The 24,661-nt window shown below is 33.1% G+C and overlaps 1 long non-coding RNA gene across 2 annotated transcripts; it reads left to right on the top strand.

The window, feature by feature from the left end:
• Positions 1-22,746: 22,746 nt before the first annotated feature.
• LOC141481802 (uncharacterized) lies at positions 22,747-24,160 on the top strand. 2 transcript variants are annotated; one of them, XR_012465186.1, is made up of 4 exons: positions 22,747-23,238; positions 23,336-23,392; positions 23,457-23,593; positions 24,033-24,160. It is a non-coding gene; the product is annotated as an uncharacterized lncRNA (long non-coding RNA). The 2 variants fall into 2 exon arrangements; XR_012465187.1 differs by having other exon boundaries at positions 23,453-23,593.
• The last annotated feature ends 501 nt before the right edge of the window (positions 24,161-24,661 follow it).

Raw genomic sequence — 24,661 nt, 5'->3', positions numbered from 1 at the left:
ATTTTTTCAATAAAAAAGCTAATAAAAAATCCAGATTTTCGACTAAGAAAAAATATCGTAGTATGCCCTGAAACTTTAATAAACATTTTAAATTTTGTCCCAAGGTAGACCTTTTAGTACTTGACATTTCAAAAAAAAAATTATTAAAATCGGTTTACAACTTCAAATTTTAGGGGGGTGTTTCCATTAAAAGTGGGTCACACTGTATGTGGATTTTCGAAAAAAGCGTTCAAACTGCAGCATGCTCATCGAAATGAAGTTTGAAAATTCCGATCAATTCTGGAGATATTCGAAAGAAAAAAAACGAAAATTGTCAATTTAATTTCAGTTTTTCATTTCATAAAAACTCTCATTGCCGATCATAACAATCTGTGCAAGATGACGTTTACAGACTTTCAATCCGACGTTTCATCTCCAAGAAACCATAACTAATTTTATTTTTTTTTATTTGGAATCGAAAAAAAAAGTCACTCGTTAAAAGGTAGTCTTTTTGGCATTTCGCACATAATCAAAATTTTCAAAATTTCAAAACGTCATTGGAGCTGTTCAAGTATATTTATTACAATTATTTACCCCCCATCCTTCTTGTCAGCAAAAGTAAGCAAAGCGCTTATTCCCCCTCTCATGCTTACGTAAACATTGTTCTATGCATTTTTCATTTTTCAAACATAGACAATGTGTGGGTTGCCATATGTGTGAAAAAGTAAATAACTACTGCTGACGCAATCACCATTTACACCCCCGCCTCTCATATCATCAAAAATAAGCAAAGTAAAGATCCCTCACCCCTCCCCCTATTGTGCTTACGTAATACTTGAACGGAAATGGTCAACTTTTTCCTGATTTAACCGATTTTATACCCTTGGATAGTGCTCGAAAAGATTAATATTCGTTTTTCAAGACATTATAGTTTTTCATTCACATATTGAGAAACAAACTCATTTCCTAAAAAATGTTTTTCAACATTTTTGCAAAATTAGAAAGGTATTATTTAAATTGAAAGGGATATAAGTTTAAGCGCGATTCATTTTCACGAAAGAAAGTTTTTGGCTTCCTATTTCTTCATCTTTATACAAAAAAATAAGGGAATCTTTCAAAGAAAGGAAGAAACCAAATAATTTCAATATAAACTGTACCTATGCAAAGATGTGTAGATCATTCAAAGAAGTAACTTACAGAGACAAACTGTAAAGCAAAATACTTTCGAGACAACTACGTTTATATGAACTTTCAATTATATAGGTTGTTTCGAAAATTTTGTCTTGAGCTTGTGATGCACGATTTGGAATCTTTGGTGTAGATAGTAATGAATATTACTGGAGTTTTTTCCCAACACCAAACCATTATTTTTAACACCTCGACACGTGATCATCTTCAAGAGGACTATCAAACTGGAAACTTTCCTAAGCTAACGCTATTTATGCTATTCAGGTATACCATACAGAATCAATTTTACAATTTGCCTTATCTATTATTTTACAATATGTCCTTATATAATGTTTAAATGTTATAGCTAGGTATATATAAAACAATTTTCAGCTATATAACAGTATATTATGCAACGATTATGTAATGATGGTTATTAAGACACGAGCATTAACCGGGATACGAAACGAGCCGAAAGCGAGTTTTGTATGGTATATGCGAGTGTATTAATAACCATTACATGAGAGTTGCATACGCTATTTTTTCTAAACCCGATAAATAATGAAAAACTATAAATATTATATTTGTATTGAACACATTTACAGTAATTAAATCATATTTTTTTTAAAACACAAACTTAATGGTATTATCATGGATATATGAAAACTATAAAGATTCTAATTATATTTATATTGAATATAACAACTGTAATTAATCTGATCTTTTAAAAATATTGGAGTCGATGGTATTCCTTCTATATCGCTGTTTTCAGACATTTTGATAATATAGGTAGGTAATATGAAAACTGATTTTGACAAATAAAGCAATTAGTTACTTAGGTTAGAATCTAGGACAAACAAAGGAACAGGATTCTTGATTAAAAAATTATGGGTTTCTATTGGTTGATAATCTGTATCGTTATGAAAAATTTGTATCATAATGGATATCATTATGAAACGGATTATGATCATATAAGTGTATTGTTAGAGTACAGGTGTAGAAAAAAATTATTTTCACAATATTGTCTATCTAAATTTATTTTTACAATGTGTCCTTATATAGTAATCAGTAAATCCAATAATATTATTTTAACAAGCTATATAGTATGCTATTTGGTATTGGTCTGTCCATAATATTTTGCATCGCAGTCCTTACACTCAATTTCGTAAATTCCAGAATTTTCCGAATTCTCAACTTTGTCTTATGGACTTTCCAAAAGGCTCTGTAGTGTATGACTTGTTTTAAAAACCACTTTCATACCTAGTTCCTTGAAAATCTTTCTAAAGTCCTTAGTATATTGGTGGTATGGAACTGAGATGTATTTATCTTGGTTTTTGTCCTTTCTGAAAGTCGAGACTTCGTTCATTCTTAACCTAAACTTTTTTTCCTTATTATGTCATCTACGATACCCCTCGAGAAACCGTTAGTGGCTGCGATTTCCTGTATTGTACGTTTTTCTTTTTTGAACCTATCATGTGTTAGAGGGAAAGTCAAAAGACGATGCACTAAAAAATTCAACCCAGCACGTTTGTGCTGTCCACAGTGATGTGAACTGTCAGGAATATAACTGTACGTGCTTGTTTCTTTTCTAAATATATCGTATTCTAACCCTCCATATTGGCTCCTCATTACCAAAACGTCAAGAAATGGTAGTTGTCCCTTATATTCTAACTCATAAGTGAATTTGATTGATGGGCATCTATTATTTAAAATGGAAACAAAGTCCTCAATATTCGATTTCTTGGTATCGAATATCGCGAAAATATCATCCACATACCTTAGCCAAATTCTAGAAAAATACTTCGACTTTTCTTTGGTTTCCATTTTGAATCTGCTCATGAACAGGTCTGCCAGGTAGGGGGACAAGGGGTTTCCCATGGCCGTTCCTTCCTGTTGTTCATAAAAGCAACCTTCCACCTGGAACCGATTTTGTTTCATACACAAATTAGTAAGCGAAACGAATTCATCGATTTCGTAATTATTGAAATTCTGGATAAATCGGACTATTATGAAAGGGTCAATACTCTCATTACTAACGGACCGTATCCAGGAACCCGTTACCAATGATGATTGCAGAAGTAAAAGACGTCCTAAAGAAATGCGACAACATACTTACCCCTCAACTGAAACGGAAGTTACAAGTTTCCAACCCAACGGTGTCGAAACTATATTGCCTCCCAAAAATCCACAAACCGGGAATATCAATGCGCCCCATCGTGTCAGCTATTAGAGCTCCTACCTACCAAATAGCAAAGTGGCTCACTAAGGAATTTGAAGGCTTGTCTATTGCGGAACCAGGTTTTAGTATAAAAAACTCTTTAGAGTTCATACAACATACAAAAACATAGTTCTGCAAGAAGGTGAGATTTTGGTTTCTTTTGATGTTAGTTCCTTATTTCCTAGGGTCCCAATTCCACAGGCCTTGCAATACCACAGGGAATTACTAGAGAAAAATAATTTCAATAATAACGAAATCGATGAATTCGTTTCTCTTAATAATTTATGTATGAAACAAAATCGGTTCCAGGTAGAAGATTGCTTTTATGAACAACAAGAAGGAACGGCCATGGGAAACCCCTTGTCCCCCTACCTGGCAGACCTGTTCATGAGCAGATTCGAAATGGAAACCAAAGAAAAGTCAAAGTATTTTCCTAGGATTTGGCTAAGGTATGTGGATGATATTATCGCGATATTCGATACCAAAAAATCGACTATTGAGGACTTTGTTTCCTTTTTAAATAATAGATGTCCATGAATAAAATTCACGTATGAGTGACAACTACCATTTTTTGTCGTTTTGGTAATGAGAAGCCAATATGGAAGGTTACAATACGATATATTTAGAAAAGAAACAAGCTCGTACAGGTATATTCCTGACAGTTCACATCACTGTGGACAGCACAAACGTGCTGGGTTGAATTTTTTAGTGCATCGTCTTTTGACTTTCCCTCTAACACATGATAGGTTCACAAATGAAAAACGTACAATACAGGAAATAGCAGCCACCAACGGTTTCTCGAGGAGTATTGTAGATGACATAATAAGGAAGAAGAAGTTTAGGTTAAGAATGAACGAAATCTCGACGTTCAGACTATACGAAGAACTTTGGAAAGATTTTCAAGGAACTAGGTATGGAGGTGGTTTTTAAAACAAGTCATACATTACAGAGCCTTTTGGGAAGTCCAAAAGACAAAGTCGAGAATTCGGAAAAGTCTGGAATTAACGAAATTGAATGTGAGGACTGCGATGCAAAATATTATGGACAGACAAAAAATGACGGAATAATACCAAATAGCATACTATATAGCTTATTAAAATAATATTATTGGATTTACTGATAACTTCATAAGGACACATTGTAAAAATAAATTTAGATAGGCAATATTGTGAAATTAATTTTTTATACAGCTAAAAATTGTTTTATATATAGCTATAACATTTAAACATTACATAAGGACATATTGTAAAATAATAGATAAGGCAAATTGTAAAATTAATGTAGGTGTGGTATAACTGTATGTGTGGTATACATGTATGGTTTACTTGTATGGTATACCTGTATAGCATAAATAGCGTTAACTCAGGGAAGTTTCCTGTTTAATATTTCTCTTGAAGATGATCACTTGGTGATCGAAACACGTGTCGAGGTGTTAAAAACAACGGTTTGGTGTTGGGAAAAAACTCCAGTAATATTCGTTTCCGTGAGTCCAATTCAAACTGTAACAGCTCAATAAAAACTTTTGAATCTAATCGAAATAAGCACCATTTCAATCATTGCACTTTTATCAACGTAACACAGCTGCTGCTGTCGCAATTTTCGATACATTTCGTCTATTTCCTCACAATAGGACTCTGCTGTGATGGTTTGGTTTGGCCCCGTTGCAGAAGGTTATAGTTAATCACACCAGTCGCTGACCACCATACAGTAACCATGCATGGTCTTATTTGGTGGGTTTTCGCCTTTGGGAAGTGCCTGGGTGGGTTTTTGGTGTCCAATCACTGTCCCGAACGTCTCCTTTGTAGAGTATCCACTTTTCATCACAAGTAACGATCCAATCCAAAAAAAGGATCGTTTTGTTTACGCAAAAGCACATAACAGCCATCAAAATTTGAGAATTTCTGTCGATCGTTCAAATTGTATTGCATCCACTTTTCAATTAGTTTCCAATTCCAATTTGTTTTGAACCATCAAAAACCGTACGGGAGCTGACGTTCTGTTCTTCCGCTATCTCACGGACCGTTTGTGATGGATCAGTCTCCACTAGTTTCCTCAAATACCCATCCTTGATCACTGTAGGTTGACCACTCCGCTGGACATCTTCGAAGCTAAAATCTCCGGAACTAAATTTCGTAAATCATTGCCAAATTTCTGGTTGTTTTTTTGGTCTGTTTGGGCAGCGCTTTGTTTCAATTTGAATTCGTATAGTCCATTCGGTATTAACTGATAGTGAAAGAATTTCAAGAGGTGGCACTGCAATTCACCCACAAAGTCAATGAGATATTTCTACCCACTATGCCCCTTGAGGACGCCGTTGAGGAGTGATTAAAATTGTGACTTGCGACAAAGAACTTCAAAAGAGGCGGCCGACGCTGTTAATCATATTGCGTTAAATATAGTATTAATAGGCGTCAAACTGGGGGTAACAACAATATTTATTCCTCCTCAAAAGGTTTACATATGGGAAACCCATTAAGCCTCATATTTGCAGAAATTTTCATGGATAATCTAGAGAAGTCGATCTTTGAACATCCTTTGATTGAGAATTTCTTGTATTGCATATATGTGGATGACGTTTTGGTATGTTTTACAATTAGATACTTCTCATAGGGATGTTATCAAAATTCATGAAAACATTAAATTCACTATTGAAATAGAAGCAGACAGCTCAATCAATTTCTTGGACTTAACAATTAGTAGAAGAAACAACAAACATAATTTGTCAATTATCACAAACCGTCTTATACATTACGATTCTACCCATCCTCATCAACACAAAGTAGCAGCTTATATTATAGAATGATTCACACATAAGTCAAGGTTCCTCGTTCAATAGATAATTTCAATAAAGAACTCAATATCATCAAGCAAATTGCGGTTAACAATCGGTTTAAAGCCGAATTTATAAACAAAATACTTGCCAAGAAAGTTTACGCAAAAGCGATTCAAGACGTTTTTTCTGTTGATAAGGTAGATAATGAAAATTATAGAGCTTTAACGTATTTTGGACAACCAACGGTGATCATAATTGAACAAGTATCTTTAGGTAGAGGTTTAGGTAATTTTTTTGAGGTAGTCTCAATGATGATTACCTGTGGTATATAAATATCAATGTAAGAACAACTTGAAAAAGCTACTGTGCTAGCGAAACATGTTGTGATACGTAGAAATGCCAAAAAAATACCGCATTTGATAAATAAGCTTTTTGAAAGAAAATCTAATTTGTTAGTACTTGAATTTATAAAACTTTGCATATGAAAATAAATATGTATCATCTGGTCACGTTTTAAAGACTACTTATCCATCTTCAATTACGTTGCCAGATAAGTATAAAAAGAGAATAGTTTTCCGCGGTTAGAAATTTGATTATCTGAATTTCGGTTAAGAAGATAGGAAATAACTCTCATATTGGGAAAGGAAACAACCTGCGTATTGTAGGTACTGTAGGTACTGATTTCACAATAGGAAGTGTGACTGACAAGTATACTGACAAGTAGGATAAATCTTTTTCAACTCTAACGCGGTCTTTTTCTAAAATGTCTTCGTTGATTTGCAATGACAAATAAGTACCACCCTGACATAGGCATTGAAAAGTTTTATTTATATTTTTTATATTACGATGGCAACCAAAACGAATTAAATATTGTTATGTGGTTCCTAAGTTTGCGGAACAGGTATCACATTTGAGCAACTTATTTTAATGAAAATATGTACCTAATTTCATGAAATGTTACTACATCAACAATAATAATTACAAGGAATGAAAACGCGTTACATAAATCAGTCACATGGTAATACCACGGAAGGTATTGTCTACCTGACCAGGGCTGATCGGTCTCCTGTCTCCCTTTCCTGTCGAAGGGAACAGAAAAATGTAGGAATCTTCCAAAGAAGGGAAGAAAGCAGATTACTTCAAAATAGGCTTTCTATGAAGAGGTGTAGATCATGCAAAGAAGTAACTGGGAAAAAAGACACTTCCATATACCTAAACATTCAATTACACCGAAGAACATTCTTTCACGACAACCACTTTCATATGACAGTTGAATTATACAAAAAATTGTCTGCTATCTTCCTTTCTTTGGAGGATTTCTACATTTCTTTTCATTAGTTCGGACATCCATTGTCTAATATGATATAAATTGATTTGCAATCCCTGAAAAGAATCTGTAAAAACAAATTAAAAAGGTTAGCTTGAAAATTATATTGAGGAAAAAACTGAAATGACAATGAAATAACCTACAAGCAAGAAACAAAAAGATAAAGTAATTGAAATATTAACAGGAGCCGAAAGTAAAATATTCCATTTGAGTGCTTTCACCTGTCCCCTCGTCCCTCTTTTCGCTTCATTGGTTTTAGCGGGAGTTGGTCGTGTTCCGCTTAATTAGAGGTTTCCATATGTTACGTATCTCTACGCTAGCTTGACTAAATGCGTTGTTGGACAACATAAAAGAAAAGCTAAACGTTTGTCAATGTCTTGTTGAGGTACATTTGCCCATTCAGCGATTAAAAGCTCTCACAATTGAAACGTTGTGTGAATGTTCCCCATATGCGGAGTAATTCTTCGTTGAAGCATGTCCCACACATGCTCGATGGGATTCAGGTCCGGTGATTGTGCTGGCCATGGCAATACATCAACTCCTTCGTTGGTGAGCCAGTCAGTCACTAGACGCGCGACATGTGGACGAGCATTATCGTGCATTAGGTGGAAGTTTTCACCAACAGCACCAGCAAATGGACGGACGATACGTAGAAGAATGGTGTCGAGGTACTGTCGAGCTGTGAGGGGGCGATTTGGAAAAACGAGATCGGTTCTGCCGCCGATCATGATTCCGCCCCATAGCATTACTGTACCACCTCTGTATGTATGGACTTCTTGGACGTTTCTCAAACGTTCATTATTTCCAGGTCGTCTCCACAGTCTTACTCGACGAGAATCTGGATGAAATCCATATCTGGATTCGTCTGTAAACAAAACTGTGGCCCAATCATTTGCATCCCAGTTTTGATGTTCTTGACACCACTCTAATCTTCTACCGCGATTGCCTCTCGACAAAGGTGGACATCTAAGTGGCCTTCTGTTGTGGAGATCTGCTTCATGCAGTCGATTTCTGACAGTATCACGACCAATGGTTACCTGGTGCGTCTGCTGCAACACGTTAACCAACTCAGGTGCTGTGATTGTCGGTTGTCTTCTTGCAGTTAAGACCAAAAATCGGTCTTGAACTGCAGTTGTTGCGCGTCCTCGCCCTGGATGTTGTTCGGCTGGACTGCCAGTTTCACGGAAACGCCGCCACAATTGATTGATAACACTTTGGGAGACCCCCAAACGAAGAGCTACATCATTTTGTCGCATGCCACCTTGAAGAAGCCCTACAGCTCTATTCATCTCAGCCAATGGTAAGTGATGGCGTTCCATATTAAAGCACAATATTTCCAGTTTAATTGCTGAGCAAGAACTGCATAGAATATACAAACTTGACACTTTCAGATTATTCATTTTAGCCGAAAACCTACAGTTTGTAAAAAACTTGATAAAAGATTAGTTACCGTTTTTGCAGGCTTTGTTCAACCCATAGAAATCTACAGGGCGGTCGAGTGTACCAATTTAATCGAAATTAAACGACCTCATGCATTTATTTTTATGATATTTAGTATGTTATAAAATATCCGTAGACTTTTCCGATGTGTGTATATTATGATCGACTGAAAATAACAGGAATTTTGTATAGAATGAACAGGGTTTCCTTTAAAGAAGTATTTCATTCATTTCAGTTTGAAAAAACCTGTGGTGCTCTGGTCTTTCTATGACCCTCTTAAGTGAGAGGGGAGCAGGGAATTCCATTGTAAGCATCGCGTACGCGCCAGTATGTGTTGGAAAGTGATGTTGGTGTGTTGCGTTTTTAAGGAGGAAGTGTTTTATGTGTCTGTAGGCAGTGCAATTTCTTTCCGATTATTTTGTATCTACCATAATGGAGCAGATTTTACAAGACTGGGGTGTTGCACAGTTGAAAGATATTTTCATGGGTAAGTATTATAAATGAATAAAACTCCGCTATATCAGTTAGTACCGCGTTGTATACGTAGTACCGAAGAGAAAGTGGTAAACTTTGCCGGCAACTCTTAATTTTGCCTTCATTTTGCGAAAATTATAACAATTCTCCGTAATTTTTCACACATGAATTATTACATTTGCCGAGCTCTGCAAGTGTATATTGATTTAAACTGAAAAATTCTCCACGTTGATTCAAATTTGCCAATCTCTTGTTTTGAAAATACATTTTATCTTGTTTCAAATAAGAGTATTTTCTCTAAATTACGTTTTGTTTTTTATCACATGCCTTTTCAGGATAATATTCATGATATGCAATTGCTTCAAATAAACCAATCATAATATATAATGTATTATTTAGTTTCTTTCCTTACCACTTATAGCTGTTCATATTACAGATGAGATACTTTGGATTCAAGTAACTAAATACATCCAAATAAGAGGAACAGTTTATAAACAAAAGCATACGTTTATTTTTGATGAAGTAAAGCATTTAAATGAAAAATGCTTCTTTTCAAAGGAAAACAATTAATTTCTGATACAGAGACATTTAAATAATGTTCCAAGTAAACATATCATTCTTTCAAAATCCAAAACAGTTTTGCTTCGAGATTCAGTTTGCTCAGACTAAAGAATTCATATTTACTTCTCTTGAGCTAATATGATGATTTTTATTGAAATGTATGCACAATGTTGGTGGAATATTTTTTTTTACTTAAAATAAGCGTTTATTCAGTCCATTTGAAATGATTCAAATTCAACTTGAGAGAATATGTTTCTCAGTTTAAAAAAAATATTTCTTCATGAATATAGGAGAGCAAGATTTCTTTAAATCGAGATAATTTTCTTCACTTTGAGATTTTCATTTTTACTGTGTATAATATCAGACAATAGAAGTCCGAACTAATGAAAAAGTGACTGTACAAAAGTTTGTACGGTGTGTGAGATTGTTTCTTTCAAAACGAATCACAAGCACTACAGGAAAATCCTCAAGGCTCTCTCAGAGCGGTGCCTGTGCGAAAGTAGCGATTTACATTGGATTTGAATCGCTGGAGACTAAATCCATTTGGGAAAACGTCCTCAGGAAGTTTGATCCACATAAACGCAGTTCTCCAAATGAGGTTGGGGCCTTGTTCAGTAGTGTATGGAGATTCGCTGACCGAAGATTTTGTGTGTCCAACTTCGAAGCAACCTTCTTTGGCCGGGTTCGTCGGATAGTGTATGGGGGGCTTAAGAGCGAGAAAGATCTCAACTGACCGGTTACGTATTATCCGTCTGAGTGAGTCAGATAAAGTGCCGGTCAATAAAATGTTGAAATGTAAAAATGGCATAATGTACTTATGTGTAATGTGGCCGGTTTTCTCGATACAGCTGCTTTTGAGGGCAGTACACATTTTGCATACATATAGATTCGACAGGCATATCAGGCGATATTACGCAACGATATTCCTCGTGGTTTTGTTTCGTAATAACGTTGTTATAATGTGTCCATCATTCGCATTTTTCAAATTTATTAGTGCGGTAATATTCACTTACTTTGTTGCCTGATGATAAGTTAATTATTAGTAATTAAAAGGAGAGTTGCAACCCTAAAACAATGTAATGTTACTACAAAATTGTTCAACGAACTCATGATGTGTATGGAGTAATCAAGTAGCTTCTTGAAGAGAATGAAGGAGGAAAAAAATGTAAAATTCAGAAACATTGTACAGACCGGGTTGAGAGAATCCTAGAAAAAAACGACGTGAAACCAATATTCAGGCCAACAAAAACTATCACAGTCTAACGTCAGCTAAGCACCACAGAGAACCTTTAGCAACAATCGGGGTATACCGAATTTCTTGTAGCTGCGAGTCTGTCCACATTGGAACCACGAAAAGAAGTGTAGTTATAGTTCAAGTAAACGATATAGTAGTGCATGCAACCTACCTTCTAACAGCTCCTCTATAGTAATACAATTAGGGAGCTTACCAATTTCGTTATTCAATAATCATTTCTGATTATATAATAATCACAATAACTACAGTGTGACCCATTTTTAATGGAAACACCCCTCCTAAAATTTTAAGTTGTAAATCGATTTTAATAATTTTTTTTAGTGTCAAGTACTAAAAGGTTCACCTTGGGACAAAATTTGAAATGTTTATTAAAGTTTCAGGGCATACTACGATATTTTTTCATATTCGAAATCGGGATTTTTTATTAGCGATTTTTTTATTGAAAAAATCACTACGCCACTGGATTCAGAGTGCCTCTAAATAGGTGTGACCAAAATTTTATGAAAAAAAATTTGTTATTAACAAAGTTATGACAACTCAAAAATTTGAAAACTCACACAGCTAACAGTCAAAATATATCATTTTTTATGATTTCAACAATAAAGTGCCGCCAGATGAAAAAAAAAACAAATATCGTAAATATTTTTAATGAAAATAACGGAATTACATTCACACAATTCAACTAAGACTGAAGCAAAAACTTTTAATAAACATAACTAATAACTAATTATTGAAAAGTTTCGATTCAGTGCAACAATTAATTCTAACTCATATTCTGGTAGCCTCTACTAATCCACCACGTATTTCGATACATGTTTCGTAGCGCTTACGAATGTTTCTGATTACGTTCCTTAGTGCTTGAGGGCTAATATCTGCACATACCTGTCGAATTCTTGCACAAAGTTCATTTCTATCTCTTGAGCGGTTTCTGTTAACCTTTTGTGTGAGAAGTCCCCAAAACTGTGAGGTCTGGAGATCTGGGTGGCCACTCTATAAACGAACTACCACGGCCTATCCATCGGTTTGGAAAATGTTCGTTAAGCCATTGCCTCACAGCTCTGGCATAATGAATTGAACACCCATCTAACTTGACAATTAAATGTGATCGTTCATTGATTGGCAGCTCGTGAATAGCATCCCAAAACTCTGTGTTTAAAAATTCTAGAAACCTCTGCGCATTAATGTTTTCCTCAAAAAAGAAAGGACCAATAATTCGTTCGTTCAATATCCCACACCAGACGTTGATTTTTTGGGAATACTGGCTTTTACAGTTTATCACCCAGTTAGGATTATCCGCTGTCCAATAGCGACAATTCTGTGATGACACTACTCCATTTGTAGTGAAAATGGCTTCGTTGGTATATAAAATATTTTTTAGGAAATTTCTATTGTTTAAATATTCCCCTTGGGGCCCATAAATAATATTCCAGGCGTCTTGCTTCGTCGCCTTCTTGAAGTGTGTGTAAAAATTTTAGCTTGAAAGGTTTAATATTCTTCGCCTTGAGACATCTCCGAATAGTTTCTCGTGGAATATTCAAATCTAAAGTGGCATTCCTTATACTGGCATTAGGATAATTTCCGAAATAATCTAAAATGATTTGATCATTCCTGTCATTCCTGTTTCGTCTTTGTACAGGATAACTTTTTAACATCATTTTTGATACTGCACCAGTTTCATTGAATATTTTATTTACCATACCGCAGCTAATACGAGGACGATCTGGATGTCTCTCATTAAATACTCTACAAACCTCTCTAACACTTCTAACGTCATCTCCCGAAAGGCGTACAATTTCTTTCTCTCTTACGCTCAATCTTGCACCCATGACACAAAATAATTCGAAGAACTGTAAGACGAATATTGTTGACAATATTACAATAAAATCTTTCACAAGTGTCAAACTGTAATATCATTTCCATGGCAACTAAGATTTAAATTGAAATATAAAGTCTTAGTTTTAGTTAATTTGCGTGAAAACTTGAATGTAATTCCGTTATTTTCGTTAAAAATATTTACGCTATTTATTTTTTTTTTTCATCTGGCGGCAATTTATTGTTGAAATCATAAAAAAATATTCTCATGGCTATATCTGTTGATATAGGGTGTTTTTTGTGACTGTTAGCTGTGTGAGTTTTTGAATTTTTGAGTTGTCATAACTTTGTTGATAATGAATATTTTTTCATGAAATTTTGGTCACACCTGTTTATAGGCACTCTGAATCCAGTGGCGTAGTGATTTTTTTCAATAAAAAATCGCTAATAAAAAATCCCGATTTTCGACTAAGAAAAAATATGGTAGTATGCCCTGAAACTTTAATAAGCATTTCAAATTTTGTCCCAAGGTAGACCTTTCAGTACTTGACGTTTCAAAAAAAAATCATTAAAATCGGTTTACAACTTCAAATTTTAGGGGGGGTGTTTCCATTAAAAATGGGTCACAGTGTATATAACATATATAATCAAAATATATATAATAAACATTTCGTTTTTATAGGTGAGTGGGAAAGTAGGGATTCAAATAACATGGTGATAATTGAAAATACTTCTGAATACTGCTTACTCACATATATAATATACAATCCATCGATTCAAAAACACTTCAGTAACTTTCTTCGAAAGCTTCTGATAATTTTTCCTTCATTTTCTTTGTTTCACTATCACTGTCGTCATTTTAATCAATAATAAATTTATTTCCACCATTATTATGAAAGTGTCCAAACTCCATATAGTCTTTTTCAACTAAAATTACTTTTTTAGTCCTTTTCTGCCAGTCTTCTTCGGTAATATTAGATACTTCTTCTTTAGCTTTATTACCTTCTTATCAAATTTTGGAAAATTATTTTTACGCCTGATGCTTTGTTTCAATTTTCCCCAAATCAACTCGATGGTATTGAAAACACAAAAATAGGGGGGAAGTCTCAATATGGTGTGTAAATACTTTTCAGCAATACTCTCAAGGGCATACACTTTTTCAAATGTTTTTGTCTGTAAAACTTCAAGTAGTTGGTTTTTGGTATAGTAATCTTCAAAATACAAATTGTTATCCATTAAAAAACTTTGTATTTCATCTTTCCTCAAATTTTTATTCGGTACTTTGATGAGCTGTCGCGAATGATAGGAAGCGTTGTCAAGAACTATTACACTATTCGCATCCAAATTTGGGATCAATGTGTTTTCAAACCGTTCCTCAAAAATATTAGCTTCCATGTTTTTATGATAGTCAACATTGCAGTCCTCAAATTTTCTTCGACATAATTTCAAAGAATTTGGAACTCATTCTTTTCTTACTCCGCAATGCACAACGATTAGTCGCGATCCTTTGTTTGTAGGCATGTAAGGCGTACACATTCTCGAACCATTAGTCCACCCTTTCGTAACTATGTCGTGAGAGTCGTACGTCTAATTCTGTTAGTTGTGTCCTAGATGTATTCAACTGCGAGATTATAGAAATCGAAAGACATTTCTTAGCTTACTAACAGTTTTGGTTTCAATTCTTCTCAGGCAGATTCACAATAGCTATGATATAAGTGTTAAAAGTAAGGTTTTATTTTGTGGGTGAAAAAGTTTGTTAACTAACCAGCGTAGCGAGTTGAGCAATTTTAGATAAAACTTACTTCTACCAGAAATATCATACAAAGTTTTTTGTACAACTGTCCTGTTTTCATAATAAAATAGATAAATTTAATATTTCTATGAAAACACATTTTGACATCTCTTGTCAGTTAACTATTTTCATGTTAATAAATCTAAAGAAATTAACTTTAAACGTTCAGGCCAGTCTCAACTCTCTACACAGTAGGTTGAATGAACTGACGCCTATCAGAAAACAACTACTTCCCTGGCTAATACCACGAAGGGCGTTGGATTATATCCGACATATAATGTTTACAGCTCACGCGTTTTGTTAAAAGTCACATTCAAAGTTTCTGTTGGTGTTTAATGCCTTGCCTAATGAAGAACAATTGTGTGTTCCTGACGATATTGAAGTGACTGCAAAAAGAGCTTCAATTGAATCGTTAGCAGAAAAATCGGCTCAGCAGTACGACATCGCATACTCTAGTTTTCTTAGTCTATCTAGAAGAGAAATCAAAAATATGGAACTCGTCAAGTTTGTGGAGCAAGTTTTCAATGATAAAGTCTAGTGCGCTCGTTAAATACAAGCAAATATTTCAAGATAATAGCATTCTTAAATCGGAAAACTGAGTTTTATAGGCTCAAAAATCAAAAACTCTAACGTTTGAACTAGTCCTGAGGTTTATAAATAAGGCGCCAGATAAAAAATGATAAAATTTGATACTATTTTCGGAATATATGGAGCCTGACGTTGTGAAGAGCTGTGCCATGTATTAGTAGAAGACATTAAATTAATGAATATTACTGGAGTTTTTTCTCAACACCAAATCGTTATTTTTAACACCTCGACACGTGTTTCGATCACCAAGTGATCATCTTCAAAGAGGAAGATTAAAACTAGAATCACGTGTCGAGGTGTTATAAATAACGATTTGGTGTTGGGAAAAAACTCCAGTAATATTCATTACTATACTAAAGGTTCCAAATAGTGTATCTTAAAAAAGTTAAATTATTATATAAATTATTGATTGTTCAAATTCCAAATACCAAAACGAAAATTGGTCGCAAGGTATTAATATCAGCATTTGTTCTAATTATACTTCATATTAATGTTCATAAATAATGATAATAATGTAATTAATGTATACCGGGTGTCCCACATTTTATGTGACAGGCAATATCTGGTTTGTTGAAGGAGATACACAAAAATGTTTCATACAAAAGTTTTAGGAGTTCATGAGAGCTATATTTTGATATAATTTTTAAATATACAGGGTGTTTGGTGTAGGTGCTTCAGACCAAAATTCCATTTTTTTAAATAGAACGCCCTGTATATCACTACATATTCAGATGCTACGTTAAATTCTGATATCATTTCATGTTTGGTTGAAATTCGGTTACGGCGTTGTTGAGTTATTGCACTTTTCCTTAAATATAAAGTTTCAAAAAAACTTATTTACTCGTACACGAATCCAGTCTATATCTTTTATTAAAGTGAACTTAGACTACTACTGAATACAAACCATTATTCTCACCTCTACGATACGATATCGATATCAGTTGAATATAATATTGAAATTCTTGAGAATGTGACTAACTTGAGGGTGAATGCTTTATATTGCACAATTTCATCAAGTAGCTTATGCTTGTTGATGCCATAGTAACAAATGTTGTTGAATTGTATCTACTTGTCAGTTCGATTCAGTGATTCTTTGCAAAACAGTAACTGTGTTCTTTGTGCGAAAACTCCAGTATGCCTTTCGCGTTTAGTCCAAGTGATTGCATTGATATGTTATTAATGTTTGGGGAATGTCAGAAAAACTGCCGTCAAGCACAACGTCTATACCAAGAACGTTTTCCAGACAGACCCATTCCGTCACGAATGACTTTTTCGAGAGTTGTAGAAAAATTGCGAACTGGGTCATTTCCTTCTACTATAAAGCATCGTCATCATACGAGATCTGTTAGAACTGAAGATTTAGAGATCAATGTGTTGGCTTATATTATTATTCATCCACATGTTTCTATCCGTACTCTTGCAGAAGAAGTCGGTGTGAGTAAATCTAATGTACAGAGAATTCTGAAAGAAAATAAATACCTCCCATTCAAAATTCAGTTGGTACAAGGTTTGAAACCCATGGACTTTGAACGACGACTTGAATTCATTGCTTGTATTCAGGTAATATTACATGAAAGTCCTAACATATTCAGTCAAATTTTGTGGAGCGATGAATCGCGATTCCACAATAATGGAGTTGTGAATCGACATAACAGTCACTATTGGTCTCAAGAAAATCCCCACTGGGTCCGCGAAAGTAATTTTCAAACTACTTGGGGTATTAATGTATGGTGTGGATTGTTCAATGACCACATCATAGGACCTTACTTTTTCAATGAAAATCTCAATGGATTGCGATATTTACATTTTCTAGAAAATGATTTGATCCAGTTGATGGAAGATATTCCCATAGCAGAACGACAAGGAATTTAGTGGCAACAAGATGGTGCTCCTCCTCACAATTCACAGGTTGTTACTGAATATCTGGATAGAACGTACCCAAATATATGGATTGGTAACAAGGGTCCAATTCGGTGGCCGGCTCGTTCCCCAGATTTATCACCGCTTGATTTTTTCCTATGGGGTTATTTAAAAGATATTGTTTTCACTACTCCCCCTTTGAATGTGGATGATCTGAAAATGAAAATTCGAGTAGCGTGCAGTGATATTACGCCTGATATTATAAGAGCGACTTGTACGAGAGAAGTGATTGGACGTTTCGAAGCCTGTATAATATCTAATGGGCATCACTTCGAACAATTTTTATGACTTATTTCTAGGTAGCTACCATTCTTATGAAATGATTTATCAAGTTATATTATTTACATTGTTATTAATTAAAGATTTGTTTTCGAATACACCTCTTTCAATTCCACAACTCAAAATTGAAACCATTACTTCGAACACCCAAAATTTTGACTAATTTTCATGTGATCTGATGCAGAGAGATATTTTTAAAAATAATAGTCGTTCTCAAGACTTTACATTTTAAGCAATAACTCAACAACGCCGTAACCGAATTTCAAAAACCAAACATGAAATGATATCAGAATTTAACGTAGCATCTGAATATGTAATGATATACAGGGCGTTCTATTTAAAAAAATGGAATTTTGGTTTGTAGCACCTACACCAAACATCCTGTATATTTAAAAATTATATCAAAATATAGCTCTCATGATCTCCTAAAACTTTTATATGAAATATTTTTGTGTATCTCCTTCAACAAACCAGATATTGCCTGTCACATAAAATGTGGGACACCCGGTATAAAACATTTGTAACAGAATTTAATTTTATCTGTATCTTTTGTTCATAATGAAACTTCCTTGAAAATTGAATAAATATGTTTTGTTTGCTGCTGTTTGCTCGAAAAGAATCGTGGTAAAAATATTTTTAACACGCTACTTTGTGAACATCATGTTTTAATACTCTTGACAACCATTAAAAATGTCACTTTTAATGACAGTTGTACAAAAATTATATTATGTAAGTACATATTTCTAAATTCCACTGTTTTTCCCTATTCTGTAATTGGGTTCATCCTGTAGAATAGTGTATGAAATAAATAAATAAATTTGTCATGTCATTCACTGCACAATGTCGTCATTTGTGTGACGGCAGCGAAGCACAAGGACTTATTTGCGTCCATTTCAAAAGCCAACGGAAGAAGAAATTCCAAACGTAAAATAGTAACCAGTGAGATCTTTCCCAGCAGGGTATCTAGGGGACCAATAATAACAGTGGCTTTAATCTAACCGCCCCACTCCATTTTTTCCTAGGCCTTCTATTCGATTCTAGAGAGGTACGAGCGATTCCTCATACCCTTCATGAGGTTTTGATGTTTCAGAGGGGTGCATAAAGCGACCACCTTTCTTCTCGAATTTTGTTTTGTTAACACGTGTGTGCTTTGTATTGAGCTGCATGTTTCATTCTCTCATTGTCAGTTGATTTCTATGAGATCGACCCGATAATTCTTCTGTGTTATTTGCTATTTCATAGTTTCTAATACTCTCTTTGAACATTGGGTATATTTCAAAAATATTTTCATTACCGTTTAAAATCTTGTTTCAAACCTAGAAGATACGTACGGCCTCAAATTTTTAAACTATAATATTTTTTTTTTTTTTCGAAAAGTTTCAAACAAGTTTAACTTCGGCACTTGTTTGTGCTGTAAATTTAACTTAAAATAATGCGGCCAACTGCGACCCACTGACGTTCAGTGTTGGTCAGATTCACCTTTTTTTAAGAAAAACATTGAAAAAGTGCATTTCTTGATCGAATTTAATAAAAAGTTACTTGAAAAAGTTGTGTTTACCGCAATTTTATATCCATATGCCAAATTTTATTCAACTAGGATAAAGTTAACGTTTTGCTTATTTTTGACAGATATCCCCTTCATTTTAAAAAACAAGTTCGATTAATTGTCGTCAATTCATGTATACATAACAAACTCATCATGGAGTTTAACTTTTCTGATACATCTTTACTTATACGGACATTTTTAGAGAGAAATTAAAAATTTGTTATAAAAATTTTAACATGACTGGTGCAAAGTTTCAATCACTTGGCTATTTTCTTAAACAAACGTCAGTACCTTCAATTTAGAAAAAGCAGACAGAACTCAAAAACTGCAATAAGGATTAACAAAATCACTAGAGTTGAAATTACATTAAAATTTCAATATTCAGTATTTACAGATTATTTATAAACACTAACTAGGGCGGTAAGGATGCTCAATCACGTTGAATAAAATTTTTAAGTAGGTCTTGACAAACAAAATGCATGCTATGGTAGTGTTATGTTGTTGATTTACTTATCAAATTTTTAACAGTTATTGTTGCAATAATGTTGTCTCTTCAGGAAAGAATAGAAATAGTTTTAATATGTGGTGAGAATACACCATACCGGCAAATAGCTAACATTTTTAATGAATGGAATCCAGGAAAAAAATGTTCAACATACTACTGTGTCAAGGATAATGTCGAAATTCAGAGAAACAGGATCTTTAGCAAATCAATTTAAGAAAAAGCGCACTCCAAGTAAATATGATGAGGAGGCCCAACTTAACATTTGTTTAAAAGTTATTGAACACGGGCAAACGACCATAACTGATATTATAAAAAATACCGATTACAAGAGAGAAAGTGTAAGAAAAATTTTATTGAAGAATAAATTTTGGCCTTACAAGCCAAAATTTATTAAAATATCAAAAGAACAAGATTTTGATGTCCGTTTGGGGTTTTCATTCTGGTTTCAAGGAGAGAGACAAGAAAATGTAAAGTTTCCGTATAAAATTTTACGGACAGATGAGGCAACGTTCTCTTCAAATGGAACGGTAAGTTCTCAAAATTGCCGATGATGGGCCCAAGAAAATCCCAATTTCATAATTGAATGTGGTGATCAGTATTCCTTTAAAACTAATCAAAACTAATGAGCCGTTTTTCTTTAGGGAAAATTTATCATCCGTCGGTTATCACAACCTTTTAAATAATGAGGTTAGTGAAGTTTTAGATAATATGCCTTTAAATATTAAATACGACCTGGTATCAGCTTGATGGCGCATCAATACATCACACGGTTGCTGTAAAACAGTCTCTTCAACAAATGTTCAGAGGCAAAGTTATTGGACGTAACTGGGAACATTATTGGCCACCTAGATCACCCGACTTGATGCCTTTAGACTTTTTCTTTTCTTGTGGGATTACCTGAAACAAAAAGTGTACACTTGGTACACTTGGTACACTTGGTACATATATATATATATATATATATATATATATATATATATATATATATATATATATATATATATATATACATATATATATATATACATATATATATATATACATATATATATACATATATATATATACATATATATATATATATATATATATATGAAATCCGAAGTTTTCACGGATAGGAATATGCTGAACTGGTTTTTCCGGGTATTTGATCCGTGTATGTGATATTATCTCTAATTTCACCGACGTTTCGACAAAATCTCATTTGTCATTATCAAAGTGTGCTGTTACGAGTTCAGAAGTTTGTTGACCTTGCTCAACTCACTTCTTACCATACTGGTAAAATGGTATTCGTTACGTGTTCAGAGATAGAGTAGTCCATAAACCCTCTACTACCTACTATTTAAATGTTGTTAAGTTTTACCTGAGTTTACCTGAGATATATATATATATATATATATATATATATATATATATATATATATATATATATATATATATATATATATATATATATATATACAGGGTGTAACTAAATAAGTGTAAAACATTTGAGGAGGTGATTCCTCATCAAAAAAAAAGGATCTTTCATATAGAGAAACTTCATTGGAGCATCCCTTGTTAAGATACAGCCCCTTAAAGGGGGTACATAAAATTTGTTTAACAATTTTTTTCACAAGCACTGAAGAAGTTACAATATTGAAATCAACCTGACGTTTTGTACTATCAAAAAGACACTTAGCCAGAAATTTATTTGGTTTACCCCATATTTGTAAGGGGTGGAAAACGCAACCCCTAAAATTTATTTCCAATGTAACTTTTTGACTTATTATTTGTTTACCATTTAAAAATTTATTTCCGATAGCTTGTTTCATTCTAAACAAAAAATGTTTCTTGGATTTTTTGCCCAAAATAAATCAGTTCGCAGAAAAAAATTATTTTAGGAACAACTACAGAGATACATCGTCATGAATGCAAAGTGGATTTATTGTTATTTTATAGTTAGTACCTGCATTAAACGACTAAAGGGTAATAAACAAAACTAATTTATTAATAACAAAACACACAACAGGTAGAAATCATAGTAAATATTCAATATGTCTACCTGCAGACATTACGCATGCGTCTAGACGTCGGCGCATTGAGTCACGTATTCGCTCAAATATTTTTTTTCAAAAAGCTAATTTATCAAATGCAGTAACTTTTTGCCCTTTCTACATTTGTATTTATTTGTAAATATAATATTCTGACTATTTTATAGATCTGTAGAAGGTAACAATAATAACAATAATAAAAAACAATTTTAAATATAAATTTGTCACCATATTTTAATTATCTTCTTATCATACAGAATATATCAATGGAAAATTTATATTAATACCCCCAGTCCGACGTCTATTAATATAATCTTAAACGTAATATCAGAAAAAACATCGAGCGGTTCTTTTGGCGGTATTTTCGCATTCTTTGTCGCATATCCTTATTTTAATGGTTCGTTAGCGGCGTCCTCAGGAGATATAGAGGGTAGAAATATCTCAATGATTTTGTGGGTGAATTGCAGTGCTATTTGCTTGAGACGACTATGTTGCTTTCTTTGATGTAGCGACATGTTTGCATTCTCGAAATTCTTTTACTCCCAGACAATACTGAGCAAACTATAGTTGAGATTGAATTTATCATGAGTTGAATAAATGCTTCCATTTTGATGTTATGAACGTCATTGTAATGTATATTCCCGTTGGGATTGGGATTGTGAAGTTTTTTGCTTTCATTTATCCTAAGTTTGCAGCTTTTGCGAGCAACAAGAAACCTTGTTCGGTTTTCGGCAATAGGATATTAGCGCCACCATCTGGCAATTTTTGTTAAACCATAGTTTGTCGTTAGAAGGTTTTATTGAAAAAGGAATATATGCAACCATGAATGATAGAAGAACTTCTGTGACTTCAGAAGCACAAGTTGATGGATTATTACACGGAAAAAAAAGATTTGTTACTTCAAAGAAATTTATTTAGTCTAATTTATTTCATCACTTTGATTAAATATCATTCATTCCAAACGACGTGTGTATTGCATTGATTAGATGATAATTTTGCGGAGACAAAATGAAATTCTCATTTTAATTTCTCTGATATTTCAATTCAAGAGGTCTTTTACTTAGTCAAATGAATTGTGAATCATTTCAAGGATAACATTTATTGAGTTCTCAAAATAATTCGGTTGAGTCAAACAATATAATTTCATCAAATCAAAAGTACGTCTGTTGAATGAAAACTTTCCAATTCAGTTTAACACTATGGGGTGCTGTTTTGACACTAATATATAATTGAATCAACTGAATATTTATTTTCACTTCAACAATACATTTCAATACCTTTAACTAATTTTGGAAATAATTTCAAGATTATGGATAATTTCATTTCAACATTTTTATTATTTGTTGGTTTGAAAAATTGAATTGTTTCCTTTAAAGAAATGATATAGTTGAAATACTTCTAAGGAATAGAGTGCCGGTCGGCACCATTTGCATTTTCGCAAGAACCGTAAACTAATCACGAATGGAATAAGAATTAACAATGTGTTTTGTGTTTTTCAAGGAAATGACGAAGAGGTTTACAGTTTCTTTTTGATTATACGTGGATTGAAGTTTTTCAGTGTTTTCACAGGTATGTTGATAATATACTTTCTTTCATTCCATATTTTGAAATAATTATGAATAGCATGTATTGGATATAATTGCAATATAATCTCTTTTATTTTTAGACATGGAGGAATTTCTTAATAACTTGGAATTAAATGACCTAATTGGCATTTTCAAAGGTAAAAAAATACATATATTATTTATCTCCTAATAATATACTTAAAACACATACTTTTCAGACAGAAAATGATGTAACCTTAGACATAGCTAAAAGGCTCACTGATGAAGAAATGAAAGAAATGACTCCCCCAATTGGCAAAAAAAAATATTCAATCAAGGAAGCAATTGATGGAATAAATTAAGACTCATATATAACAGAGGTATGTCTTTCATTCATAACTTTAATAATAAATATGTATACCATTACAATCAAAAACATATTCAGTTTTCTCAAATAACTATATATTTTTGCGATTTGCTGTAGATACTTATTATTATTCAGGTCTATACCTAAGTAATTGAATGCTAGAATTCTTAAATTTAATAGATTTGAAGGCCTGAAAGTTACGATTGGAGACCTAGGTAAATTTTGTCATCACAGTCATATTTCTAATCATCTGTGATGAAGTAAGTCATTGTTTTTTCCTATTATCAAAAAATAAGGGTATCTCCTTTTGTTAAATTGGATGTGTACAAAAAAAAAATATTATATTTTTATATTTCTATGGGATAATATCTAAGCTTGTTAATAGAAATTGATCCAATAGTATTATTGCGAAAATGTAGACTATCACTAATCTCTGTTCTCTTTCATTTTAGATCATTACTTCAGTGAAAGGTTTCGAAATCAACTCTAATTGTTTTTTAGTAGATATCACCAATAATAATAATAAATAATAAAATGTTAATGTTTCATATTAGGATTAACCATTTGTGAAAAATTTATATTTTCATTTGAAATTTGTAGAAGTCTATTATAATTTATTGATTGTTTGAATAAATTTGGTACTAAAATTTCTCGATTTTTATTTATATTTTGCTCATTCTCACGTTGAACAATTTTCCATGGCATTTACATAATCAGTATTGAATATGAAATATTATCCGCAAGACTCCCATCAGCAGCTGATTTAAAAATCGTGATACGTAAGTAGATCAATAATCCAGTTGAGAAAATGATACAAAGTGTATTTGATGTATTGAGAAATCGGGTTGTTGAACAAACTATAATATATTCTCACAATTATTCAATAACTTGATCTATTTTGATTGGAGATTCATGTAAATTCAATCACTGACTCTGTATTTCTGATTCTGCTGAAAAGTAATTTTCTCAATATACTAAAACTATACGTAATGCTTTTTATCTACAAATTCAAAAAACATATTGAAGTTTTGGAGAAGAGAAAAGTAATTTTCAGTAGAACTGAGGGAAGGATTTTGATTTG

The sequence above is a fragment of the Leptinotarsa decemlineata genome, unplaced genomic scaffold, assembly GCF_025532065.1.
Source record: "Leptinotarsa decemlineata unplaced genomic scaffold, Ldec_3_MD MMD2_tig00000505_RagTag_RagTag, whole genome shotgun sequence".
NCBI lineage: Eukaryota > Metazoa > Arthropoda > Insecta > Coleoptera > Chrysomelidae > Leptinotarsa > Leptinotarsa decemlineata.
The sequence above is the reverse complement of the archived record's forward strand: the minus strand, read 5'-3'. Positions and strand labels throughout refer to the sequence as shown.